General features: G+C 44.5%; 1 pseudogene; it reads right to left on the bottom strand.

Moving 5' to 3' along the window:
• Positions 1-7,265: 7,265 nt before the first annotated feature.
• On the bottom strand, positions 7,266-12,026 carry LOC124646993 (annotated as a pseudogene).
• Between the last annotated feature and the right edge of the window lie 726 nt (positions 12,027-12,752).

The following is a 12,752-nucleotide window of genomic DNA, read 5'->3' as shown; positions in this document are numbered from 1 at the left end:
CTTTTCACCATCCAAGTTAAAACAAAATAAAAAGAATTTAAATAAGAAAAAGGCATATGTGCCTATGGCTATTTTTTGTTGTAAAACTTTACCTTAAGCCCTTCTACCTTGTTTTGATGATTCTAAATCATTAATAAACCCTACCTAGTAATTAACCAATCAAATCAAAGGTTAAACCAAAGAAAATAAAAAGAAAATAAAAATGTCCATAGAGGCATATGAGAGTAAATAGCCAATTTGTGAATTTAAGCAATTAACCTTTAAAACTTGTGGTGAATGGTTGGAGCACTCCTCCATACCATTTCAACCATCAACAACATCAATTGGATCAAGAAAAATCAAATCAAAAATCAAAGAAATGAAAATTGCATGTGGCATGTGATAATGGTCATTTTTGACCTTTTTAATATCTTACCCACTTTGAACCCTTTTATTAAGAGATTCTTAAACCAAACCTTAACAACTCTTTACACCTCATCCAAGACCTCATCAAGATGAACATTTTTCGTGTTGACCACATTGACCAAATCATTGACCAATGCTCAAAATAGTCAAGCCAAGATGCTACCTTGAAACAAATTCTAGATTCCCTCCACTATTTGAATTTTCACCAAACTTCTCCAAAATTCAAACCAATGCCACACATAGTTGCCCAACATCATTTAGGACACATCCCTGCAGAAATTTGATCAAAAATAAGTACAAGAGAGATCATTGCATTAAAGGGAAGAAGTACACATAGAATCAAATGGAGGTACAACCACTTTACTCATCACTTTCTCACTTTTTCTCTCTCCCTCTCTTGCCACCCTTGATAGTACCCCTCTGTACTCTGAAAGCACATCAATGAAGTGACCCCTCCTTGGCCATGATCACCATCTCAAGCATGCCACATCATTTCATGTACCACATGCACATTCTTGAATAAATCCAATGTGCACCCATCTAGCCTCTCCTATCTTGTGCACCATGTCAAATAGTTTCACCTCACCACACTCAAACTTGCAGCACCCTTGTTACACCAGAATCATGCACAAAAGGATCAATGCCAAGCCATGCCATGAATTTGGACACCACCATGCCAACCCTAGCTATACTACCCTTCTGGTCACCATCACCTTGCCTACTGAGCTCACCTCACATCACTGATCACAACCATGCAGGATTTAGCCCAAGGACAGCCCTGCACCATACCCTTGCCACTCCATGCCGACCCTATGATCACCACAATGTCAAACCCTACCCTGGCCCTCTCCTCTCCACAGCACCTTGTCACATAGCTCTAACTTTACACGCTGAACACACTAGACATCGTCCCAGGTCAAATGGAAGACGACAACGCCCTGGAAAACTCGTGGTCACCACGACTGGGCACGCCAGAGCGTGCACCAGCACCACTCTGGACGCGCCAGCACACCGCGTCGCCTGGTCGCTCTCGTCCTCCTCTCCCTTTCTTCTCTTGCACACGCACGGCCCTCTGATCCAGCTAGCCGCCAGACATGGCCACCCCTACTCCCAGGACCCGTCGCCGTCGTCCCTTTCCAAAACCTGCCGCGAGTACCGCCGCAGACATGGAAGCTACTCGAACCATTCCGTCCCCCTTTTGCCGCGCCAGCAAGCACGCCAGCTTCGCCATGATGCCTGCAACGCCACGCCCTCATCTCCTTGCCCCTTCACGCCCTGGAAACGCCGCGCCACCATCGACCTTGCCAGCACCCCTCGGCCTCACCTCAACTCTATAAATAGAGCCCCTCCCCGAGCTAACCGAGCACACCATCGGCCTCCCCTCTTCTCACTCGCTCTCCTCGACCCCTTCTCCACCTCAATTACGCCCACCATCGCCGGAATTTGGACAGAGTCCGCCGCCACAGAAGCTCGGCGCCGCCGTTGATTTCCTCCACCCCAAGCTCTGCCGCGACCACCCTCTGCCTCCTCGTCCTCGACAACGCCACCGCGAACCCTCGCTGTGCCTCGCCGGAGCTCCGGTAAGCCGCCAGCACCAAACCCTCGCCGTGCCTGTGCCACCGCTCGTCGACGTAGACGACGACTCTGCGTCGTTAGATCCTCATTTGATCCTACGGTCCACAACAAAGCATACCGCTTCGGCGTGTAAAGCTCACTGACGCCTGGGCCCCACCTTGACAGGCGGCCCGCTCGCGCCAGACGCGTAGTTGGGCCAGCCCAGCTCGTTTCCCCTCTCCTGGCCCGTTTACCTTCCCGCCTAAAGCCCAGAATTCAAATTCGTTTAATTCTTTTGTGGTTTAAATTCAATACTGGTCATTTGCTATAATTTGAATAGTTTCAAATCTACAAATCCAAAATTAGTGATTCAAATTGTTCCAGAATCCTTATGAAATAATCTAACTAACCCCACTGGATTCACCCTCATATCTTGTGTATATTTTGAATAGCAAAAATAACAAGACAGAGACTTTTCAGTATTCAAATAATTATTAAAAATCAACCCTTTTGAATTTTGAGGTGATTCCACCTCTCATAATTCATATTTCACAAACTCTAATTGTGTATGTAGAAATATCATATGGGTTCTGTACATGATCATGGGCTAGAAGCAAAATATTGGCTATGTAGTCAATAACTAGCCCATTTAAACCCTTTCAAAAATTAGGAATTTAAACCTATGAGGTGTAGCACCTCATTTAAATCAGTTTCTCAAGTGTTATGAAGTAATGTGATGAGCCCTATTGCATGGTCTCATAATTGCTCACTTATGGAACTTAAATCCGAATAGTATTTAAATCACATGAGATGATGAATCTCATTTAAATCATGTTTCTCAACTAATAAGTGTGAAGTGTTGACCTTGGTCAACATGTGATCATACCTTGTTGTTTGCGAAGATTAAATCTTAACAAAGATTCAATGAGAGGAAATTATTTCTCCCAAACTAAAGAGAAACCCTAATCCACATTTCAATGAGAGGAAATTATTTTCCTAACACTAAATAAGAAAACCCTAGCATAATTTTGGGTAGCCATGTTAAGTGATGATGCTAGATCATTTGTGTGAGCCATTAAGGCTAATTAAGTGTACTTAAGTATTGTTTGGTGATTGTATCCTCGTATTCGTTTATAGACGCTAGTACCAGAGACTATCAAGAGGAGGAGGTTTTCTACCAAGAGGAAGAAGAAGAAAACTTTGATCACCTCACCAATCAAGGCAAGCTAACACTCTTGCACAGTTCCCAAGTGCAAAGCTCTAATGGAGCAGGGCACCATTACACTTATTTTTCTGTTCAACGATCCAATCCCAAGTTTTATGCTTACAAGCTTTTACTTTGGTTATTTAAAGCTTACTTTTATAGTTAACTTTGGTCTAAATATAGAGTGTTACAAGAGTATCAAACTTAGCCTAGATAGCTACAAATTAGTTAGCACCCCTCATGACTAGTTGCTAGTGCTAAACTAAAATTGTTTACTCTAGATGGGAACTTGTGAAAACCAATGACTTTGAAAACCTTGAAATGATGAGTCATTCTATTGAAAGATTTTGAAGGTGAATGTGACTTGTGAAGGACATGGTGAACTTTACAAAAACTGATGGTTGGGTTCGGATGCGATACCATTCCAATTTTACAAGTACCCCCACAATACCTGAATCTGGGTAAGGCTTAGCTGGAAACTTATGTATTTTAGTATGGGTTCCCTCTGAACAAGCGTCATAGGGGTTATGCCGAGGCTGCCTCCATTGAAAGTGAAATGACGTGAAATGAGGTGAATGTCCTACCCAAGCCCTGTGCAGTTCCCAGGTTGGCGGTTCGCTTTCACCGGGAGGCCAAACTCATGGGGAGAGGTGCCTATACTAGGGTATGTAAATGAAAGGTTAGGATTGGTAGTTCGCGTACTGCGTACGATAAATCAGGGCCAGTTACCCCTGACGAACTATTGCAATTGTTGTGGCACAAGTGTACAACCTCTGCAGAGTTTAACCTATTCGAATAGCCGCGTCCAAGGTCATGGACAGTTGGAAAGGCCATACTGTTCCGTCATCAGAACTTTTCTAAAGATATGAATGGTGACTTGTGACTTGAATTGAAAGGTGATTTTGACTTGAATCACAACTGAGTTGTGGGAATGACACTAATGTTACCACTTGAGCTAAGTTAGGAAAATGAAGAGGTTTTGATTATTAAAGTACTTATGAAATAAAACTGGCTTTCTGCAAATGAAACTAGAGCTTAGAACCCCCTTTCGATAGTTGATAGTATTTACATTAGTATTAGTTTGCGAGTACTTTAAAAAGTACTCATGGCTGTGTCCCTGGCTATTCAAATGGCCAGACTATGAAGAGGAGTATCGTAACCCTAAGAAGGACAGCAGGATGTCTACGACAACTAGGATCACTCCTGACGTCAACAGTTGTCTGTGGAATAGATGGACTACTACTACGTTACTTCGCTTCCGCTATGTGTTTTGTATTTGGATCTCTAGATCCCCTATGTTGTATCAAGACTGGATCATGTGATCCTTTGTTGTAAGACGATTATGGTATGTAATGAATGATGTGTTGTGATATCAATCTATTATGTCTCGCAAAAACAATATTCCTGGGATTGCGATGAATGGCATAATAGGCATCTGGACTTAAAAATCCGGGTGTTGACAGAACCCAATGCCATAGAGTCCGCCTCTTTTGCATTCGAGCATCTTCATTCTGCATAATACAGCGAGGATAATAGTTACTGCAATGAACGAGCTGAGCTAGAGACTTAATTACAGAAATAAATCACTTACATACAGTAGCAACTAATGAGAGCTTTGTCGAGGGCGTCTTGATTGAATAACTGAAATAGTTCTTCAAAATCAATGTTTAGCTCCTCATTTCCCCGGAAGTAATGCTCATCTCTAATTCCCACTGTCAGTACGATCTCCGAGTCCCTACAGGCTTGCATGTACCATTCATGCAACTTTCACATCTGAGACCCTAGAGTTCCTAGATGGCCAGGTCTGACGAGAGGCTCCCCGTATGTGTATGTGTATTTGACTTCAGCCATGGGAAAGTAACCTTCGTACTTAACCACTGCTGCAAGCTCTCTAGCCGTCCGTTCGATCATCCATGCCATCTCCGGATCATCATAGGAGTGCACGACCAAGGGGGGTAGCGATTGATTTTCCTGTTGTGCGAGCTGGGCAATTGTTTTCGCTTTTCTCGCTCTAGACGACTGTCCAAGAGAGCGGTCATAATCAGCTGGCAACTCAGCTTGCTTTGTTCTCGTCTCGACAAAGTGCTTCACTGTATTCGGTGCTATAAACAGCTTTGGCGGAGGCTTCTTCGGTGCAAAATGCGCCTTCATCTGGTCCTTTACGATTTCGTCGTTTTGCTCATCGGTCCTCTCGTATGGTAACAACTCGGGAGTCTAACACATGCAGATAACGGCGAACATGCTCGTCCTCCTCTCTAATGCGGCGATCGACCACCTCCTCGGGGGCCGGCTCCTTCCGCACTGATCGTGGCCCACGCGACCGCCATCAAAGAAGATCCGGGTCGACGACGGGACCCGGATTCCGCACCAAGGTGCGCGCCCCGGAAGATAACACCTCCCAGTGCCACCCCGGCGGAGCCCAGTCCCGGACCTCCCCATCGTCGCATCCGGTCCGAACGTGCCTGCACCCTCCACGACGCGGCGGGCGCGGCATCGTAGCTATGAAAACTAAATCATATATATACTAACATAATTAAACAAACATAATATTATGCTAAATAAACTAACTATATACGAAATAATATTGTGCTAAATAAACTAACTATATATACATACTACTAATATAGTTCTATAACTAATATTTCTAACTAATACTACTACTAATATTTAGTAAGTAAATATTTCTAACAAATTCTTTTAACTAATATTTATATCTCAATATTTATACTACTAATATTTACTACTAATGAATATGAATTTGAATTTGAATAACTTATGAATATATATCACTAACAAATATTACTACTTTTCACTATTTTCTAACATATAAATTTTTATCTAACAAATATTTCTAACATATAAATTTCACTACTTTTTTACTAACAAATATTTCTATCTAACATTATTTTTACTAACAAATATTTCTATCTAAACTAATATTACTACTACACTACTACTAAATATTACTATTACTACTACACTACGTACATTACTAACAAATAATAGTGCTAAAATTAAAAAAAAAACTTACCAAAAATGGAGGAGGCTGGCGACGGAGGAAGTGGTCGGCGGCGGAGGAGACGCACGGCTCGCGGGAGAGTTGGCGGAGCGGCTCGAGGTGGCGCGGCGGCGTCTGGTCAACGCGCGGCAGGAGGGGGAGGCGGCGGCGGCGGACGCGCACGGCGCGCGCGGGAGAGTTGGCGGACGTGGCGGCGTCGGATCGACGTGCGGCAGGAAGGGGCGGCGGCGGTGGCGCACGGTGGCGACGGAGGCGGTGGCGCACGCGGTGGTGGCGCACGGCGACGGCGTCGGCGAGAGCAGCAGTTCGGCAGCCTGGCGGCGTCGTTTTTGCTTCTCTCCGCGCAAATGGTTTACGCGGAGACGAAGCGGACGGTTATAGGCTGAGACCCTTTGGTCCCGGTTGGTGGCATGAACCGGGACCAAAGGCCCCCCTTTGATCCCGGTTCGTGCCACCAGCCGGGACCAAAAGCCTTTTTTGGCATCATCCCCATGAACGGAGGAAAGGGTTGGGAAATCTCCCATGGCACAGCTTCTTGAAGATGTCGTTGGTGCATATGCCCTAGGCCATCTTCGGAAGCTCCGCCTCAGAATTTTTTTCCTGCAAGCCCGTAAAAGACTACATCTCCTCTAACAGTGTTGGGGAAATGGTTGAGAAATCTACCGTGGCGGAGCTTCTCGAAGATGTCGTTGGTGCACACGCCCTAGGACATATTCGGAAGCTCCGCCTCAGAATTTTTTTCCTGCAAGCCCGTGAAAGTCTCCATCTCCTCTAACAGTGTTGGGGAAAGGGTTGGCAAATCTCCCGTGGCGGAGCTTCTCGAAGATGTCTCCGCCTCGGAATTTTTTTTCCTGCAAGCCCGTGAAAGACTCCATATCCTCTAACAGTGTTGGGGAATCTCCCTATATATATGGTACAAAAAGCCAACCATCTCCACTGTTAATATCTTACATATAGTTACATGATTACACAAAGTTAAATGGGAAATTGATTGCCATGTTGAGATACTCATTTGTGCCATGATCCTTCTTCATTTAACTTGATCATGGAGCATCTTCATCATTGAACCTTCTTCGGCCGTAACCATGGAGCATCTTCATCATTTAACTTGATGCTTGGGTCAATGTTCACTGTGAAGGGTGGAATTTTATCAAACTTATTATAATCTTCTGACATGTCTGTCTTGTCCTCCACACCCACGATGTTTCTTTTTCAAGAAAGAACTATGTGGCGCTTTGGCTCATCGTATGATGTATTAGTTTCCTTATTTTTCCTTTTTCTTGGTTTGCTAGACATGTCCTTCACATAGAAAATCTGGGCCACATCCTTGGCTAGGACGAATGGTTCGTCTCTATACCCAAGATTGTTGAGATCCACTGTTGTCATTCCATACAACTTGTCTACCTGAACCCCGCCTCCTGTTATCTTGACCCATTTGCACCTAAACAAAGGGACCTTAAAAGAAGGTCCATAGTCAAGTTCCCATATCTCCTCTATGTAACCATAATATGTGTCCTTTTGGCCTTTGTTGTTTGTTGCATTAAAGCGGACACCACTGTTTTGGTTGGTGCTCTTTTTATCTTGGGCGACCGTGTAAAATGTATTCCCATTTATCTCGTACCATTGGAAAGTCAATACAGTCGAAGATGGTGTCTGGGCCAACAAGTACAGCTGATCTCCAACAGTAGTGTCATTCATGAGATGTTTTTGCAACCAACCGCCGAAAGTCGACATGTGTTCACGTATAATCCAGTCGTTCGACTGCCCTGGGTTCTGGGAGCGTACAAAATTCTTGTGTACATTGATATACGGAGCCATCAAGATGGAACTTTGTAGAACTGTGTAGTGTGCTTGAGTGAAAGAATGCCCATCCCTACATATCATTGCTTTCTTTCCTAGCGTGCCTTTTCCACTCAGTCTTCCCTCGTGCCGCGATTCAGGAACACCAATCGGCTTAAGGTCAGGAATAAAGTCAACACAGAACTCAATGACCTCCTCTGTTCCATAGCCCTTGGAGATGCTTCCTTCTGGCCTAGCACGGTTATGAACATATTTCTTTAAGACTCCCATGAACCTCTTAAAGGAGAACATATTGTGTAGAAACACAGGACCGAGAATGGAAATCTCATCGACCAGGTGAACGAGGAGATGCGTCATAATATTGAAGAAGGATGGTGGGAACACCAGCTGAAAACTAACAAGACATTGGACCACATCATTCTGCAATCTCTGTAGACTTTCTGGATTGATTACCTTCTGAGAAATTGCATTGAGGAATGCACATAGCTTCACAATGGGCACTCGAACATTTTCCGGTAGAAGCCCCCTCAATGCAATCAGAAGCAACTGCGTCATTATCACGTGGCAGTCATGAGACTTCAGGTTCTAGAATTTTTTCTCTGCCATATTTATTATTCCCTTTATATTGGAGGAGAAGCCAGACGGGACCTTGATACTTCTCAGGCATTCAAAAAAGATTTCCTTCTCTGCTTTTGTAAGAGCGTAGCTGGAGTAATGACGTCCTTTTTCTATCTCATGCAGTTTTTTTTGGGTCTTTCATACGTTGCTGGTCCTCCAGTGCTTCTCGTGCATCTTTTGTCTTCCAGTACACGCCTAGGAAGCCTAGCAGGTTCACGCAAAGATTCTTCGTCACGTGCATCACATCGATTGAAGAGCGGACATCTAGGACTTTCCAATAGGGTAGGTCCCAAAATATAGATTTCTTCTTCCAAATGGCCGCGTGTCCGGCAGCGTCATTCGGAACAGACTGTCCGCCAGGACCCTTTCCAAATATTACTTCTAGATCCTTGACCATACCAAATATATCAGCACCATGACGGTGGGCAGGCTTCTTCCGGTGATCTACCTCACCGTTGTAATGCTTGCCTTTCTTTCTTACGGGATGGGTACACGTAAGAAATCGACGATGCCCCAGGTACACGACCTTCTTAGATTTATCCAAATATACATTGTTAGTCTTATCTAAACAGTGCGTGCATGCATTGTATCCCTTGTTTGACTGTCCTGAAATGTTACTAAGAGCAGGCCAATCATTGATGGTTATGAAAATCAGCGCTCGTAGGTTAAATTCCTCCTGCTTGTGCTCGTCCCACACACGTACACCTATTATGGCCCACAGCTATAGAAGTTCTTCAACTAATGGCTTCAGGTACACATCAATGTCGTTGCCGGGTTGCTTCGGGCCTTGGATGAGCACTGGCATCATAATGAACGTCCGCTTCATGCACAACCAAGGAGGAAGATTATAGATACAAAGAGTCACAGGCCAGGTGCTATGACTGCAGCTCTGCTCTCCAAAAGGATTCATGCCATCTGTGCTTAGACCAAACCTTAAGTTCCTTGTATCCTCTGCAAAGTACGAGAACTCTCTATCGATTTTTCTCCGCTGGGACCCATCAGTAGGGTGTCTCAACATCTCGCCTTTCTTACGGTCTTCTTTGTGCAATCGTAACAACCTGGCGTGCTCTTTATTCTGAACAAACGTTTCAGCCGTGGTATTATAGGAGCATACCACATAACCTTGGCAGGAACTCTCTTCCTGGGGCGCTCGCCCTCAACATCACCCGGGTCATCTCGTCTGATCTTATACCGCAATGCAGTGCACACCGGGCATGCATCCAAATTCTCGTACTCACAGCGGTAGAGGATGCAGTCATTAATGCAAGCATGTATCTTTTGCACGTCTAATCATAGAGGGCAGACAACCTTCTTCGCTTCGTACGTACTGGCGGGCAATTCGTTACCCCTTGGAAGCTGCTTCTTAATTATTTTCAGCAACTTTTCAAACCCCGAGTCAGTCAAACCGTTCTCTGCTTTCCATTGCAACAATTCTAGTGTGCTACCTAGCTTTTTCTGGCCATCTTCGCAAGTTGGGTACAACAATTTGTTGTGATCCTCTAACATCTGGTCAAAGTGCAACCTTTCCTTTTCAGTTTCACACCTCCTTGCATCAGCAATGGCCCAACCAAGATCATCAGCAGGCTCATCTGGTGCCTCTTGATCTTCTGCTTGATTGTCTTCATTGCCTTCTGATGGAAAACAATACCCTTTGCAGTATCACCGTATTCAGCGAACATGGGGTAGTTGTCATCATCATCTTCTTCTTCTTCATTGTCTTCCATCATAACCCCTCTTTCTCCGTGATTGGTCGAACAATTGTAGTGGGGCATGAAACCGGACCGCAGCAGATGGGTGTGAATGGTACTCGAGGAAGAGTAATTTATGACATTCTGACAGTTAACACATGGACAATATATAAAACCACCCTGTTTGTTTGCCTCAGCCACATCGATAAAAAATTTCAGGCCCGTAGTGAACTCGTTAAAGCGTCGGTCAATGTACTTTCATTGCCGATTCATCTGCATGATATAATTAAGCTTATCAAAAACCATTATAGAACATCATGATTAGTGAAACGATGTATATATATACACATGCATTTTATCAATGACAGATGAAAGGATAAAGTTGTTAACCTCGATGGAGAAGGAAAAAGACAGGACCAAGCTTTAAGTGTGGCTTGTTTTGTGTGAACTCAAGTGGCAAAAGCTTTTAGGCATTTCATCGAACACCTCTTGTGCATATGAAGAGGGCAAAGCAACATACACCTCTCTTGTGCTAAGAAGTGAAAAATGCTAAGTGTGGCTCACACTTGGGCAGGGCAAGGTCATATATAGACAGATGGGCATTTGGTCCCGGTTGGTAAGGCAAACCGGAACTAAAGGATAGACCTTTGGTCCTGGTTTGTATTACAAACCGGGACCAAAGGCCCCAAACGAACCGGGACTAGAGGGTGAAGTTGCGCCGCATCAAACTAACCGGGACCAATGCCACCCATTGGTCCCGGTTCGTTTTAAAACCGGGACTAAAGCTCCGAGGGGTGCTGGACGAAAGCCCTGTTTTCTACTAGTGATTGTTGAGAAACCACAAATATACTTGACTATTTTAGTGGGCTTGGGCTGACACGACACCACTTGCCCATTTTGAGATGGATTAGTTTGTTTCGCCATATTATACATCCTATTGCTCATTTTTACCGAGCTGAAGGAGCTACTCGCGATTTCGATGAACTCAGCTCATTTAACTTGAACTTGTTTAACGACACAATTTGAAACCCGGCTCAGCTCGTTATACACCAAGTTCGAGTCAAGCCGAGTCGAGTCGCGAGTTACTCATTTAGCTCGTGAGTTTCGAGTTTTAATTCTAGCCCTACTTCCCGGCCTCTGCACAAACTAGAGATGCACACAACCATTAAACATGAGTACTAAGATTTTTAATATTGGTAAAGCTTAATGTATAGTCATCAAGATAATTGTATCAGTACCAGGTCCAGCCTAGGCCTCAAGTATAAATAGGTACCTAAATACGGCAGGGATTCCTATGATGTCATTGGCTTGCTACTGATGAAACATTTCGAGTTTTGGGGGGGGGGGGGCATGTGGTAGCTTCAACGAACTTGTTCATGCATCTGATGATTTCAAATGCATCTGCTTGCTACTTATGAGTTAATATATTATTTACCAGGTACTCTTAGACGACCATGGCTCTCAATTTCAGTCACTCATGGGCATTGTACTGTCTTGTTCAATTTTATGTTGTCGTAGAGGATGAGCTTGCCCATATAAAGCCCCTTGCGAAGTTTCTGACATTCAAGTCTATTGTGTTCTTAACATGGTGGCAAGGTGTGGCAATTGCATTGCTCTCCGTCTGGGGTTTGTTGTGAGAGGCCCTATAGCTCAAGAGTTGCATTTCAAGTCGAGTATTCCGGACTTCATCATCTGCATAAAGATGGCCAAAATTTACCATTTCAGTTCCTTCTGTCATACTGATAAATTATTGTTTAGTCATGTTGGAATTCTCAACTTCGCAATAGTCCTAACAAAGTTATTTTTATATCATCCAAGAACAAGAGAGAGATCAACTACTAGGAAAGAAACTTAGCATATTTATAGTCTTTTGAGCTTGAAGAAATATTACGTACTCAGGTAGGTTACAGAGAAGACAGGGGAGTCGCATCCCAGCCGTAGTATCCTGCGGCATATTAGAGATGTAATACCGGACCGTATACGTATGGTGTAGTACACCAACGTATACGGACCCAACTCTGTATCAAGCCACACAATGGGCTCTTCCTTGTTATATAAACATGCAACCGATGCCTCGAAAGAGGTAAGACCGTTGTCCTAAAACTTCAACATGGTATCAGGCCCCTCGCTTCCACCCGACATCTAGCTGCCGCCGCCTCGGAGCTTCTCTTCGTCGCCGCTGCCCAAACACCCAGAACATAGCAAGCCGATCTCCATAACCCTATTCCGGCGATCGTGCTCCACAAACCTACACACACGACCACAACCTTACATCACCATGACCTCCTAGTTTCAGTCTACAAACCGTAGATCGCTTCACGCTCGATACAAACCCTAGATCACTCCCCACAACCAAAACCTCTAGCCGCTCCCTGCGCACGCTCTAATCTTAATGACTTCTTCTTCGATATCCGCTGGGGTTTCCTCCTTCGGAGCTCCCCCTGCCACCAAGCTCACACGGGAG

This window comes from Lolium rigidum, chromosome 4 (genome assembly GCF_022539505.1).
Source record: "Lolium rigidum isolate FL_2022 chromosome 4, APGP_CSIRO_Lrig_0.1, whole genome shotgun sequence".
Classification (NCBI taxonomy): Eukaryota; Viridiplantae; Streptophyta; class Magnoliopsida; order Poales; family Poaceae; genus Lolium; species Lolium rigidum.
Note: the sequence above shows the minus strand (reverse complement) of the source record. Positions and strands in the feature narration are given on the sequence as shown.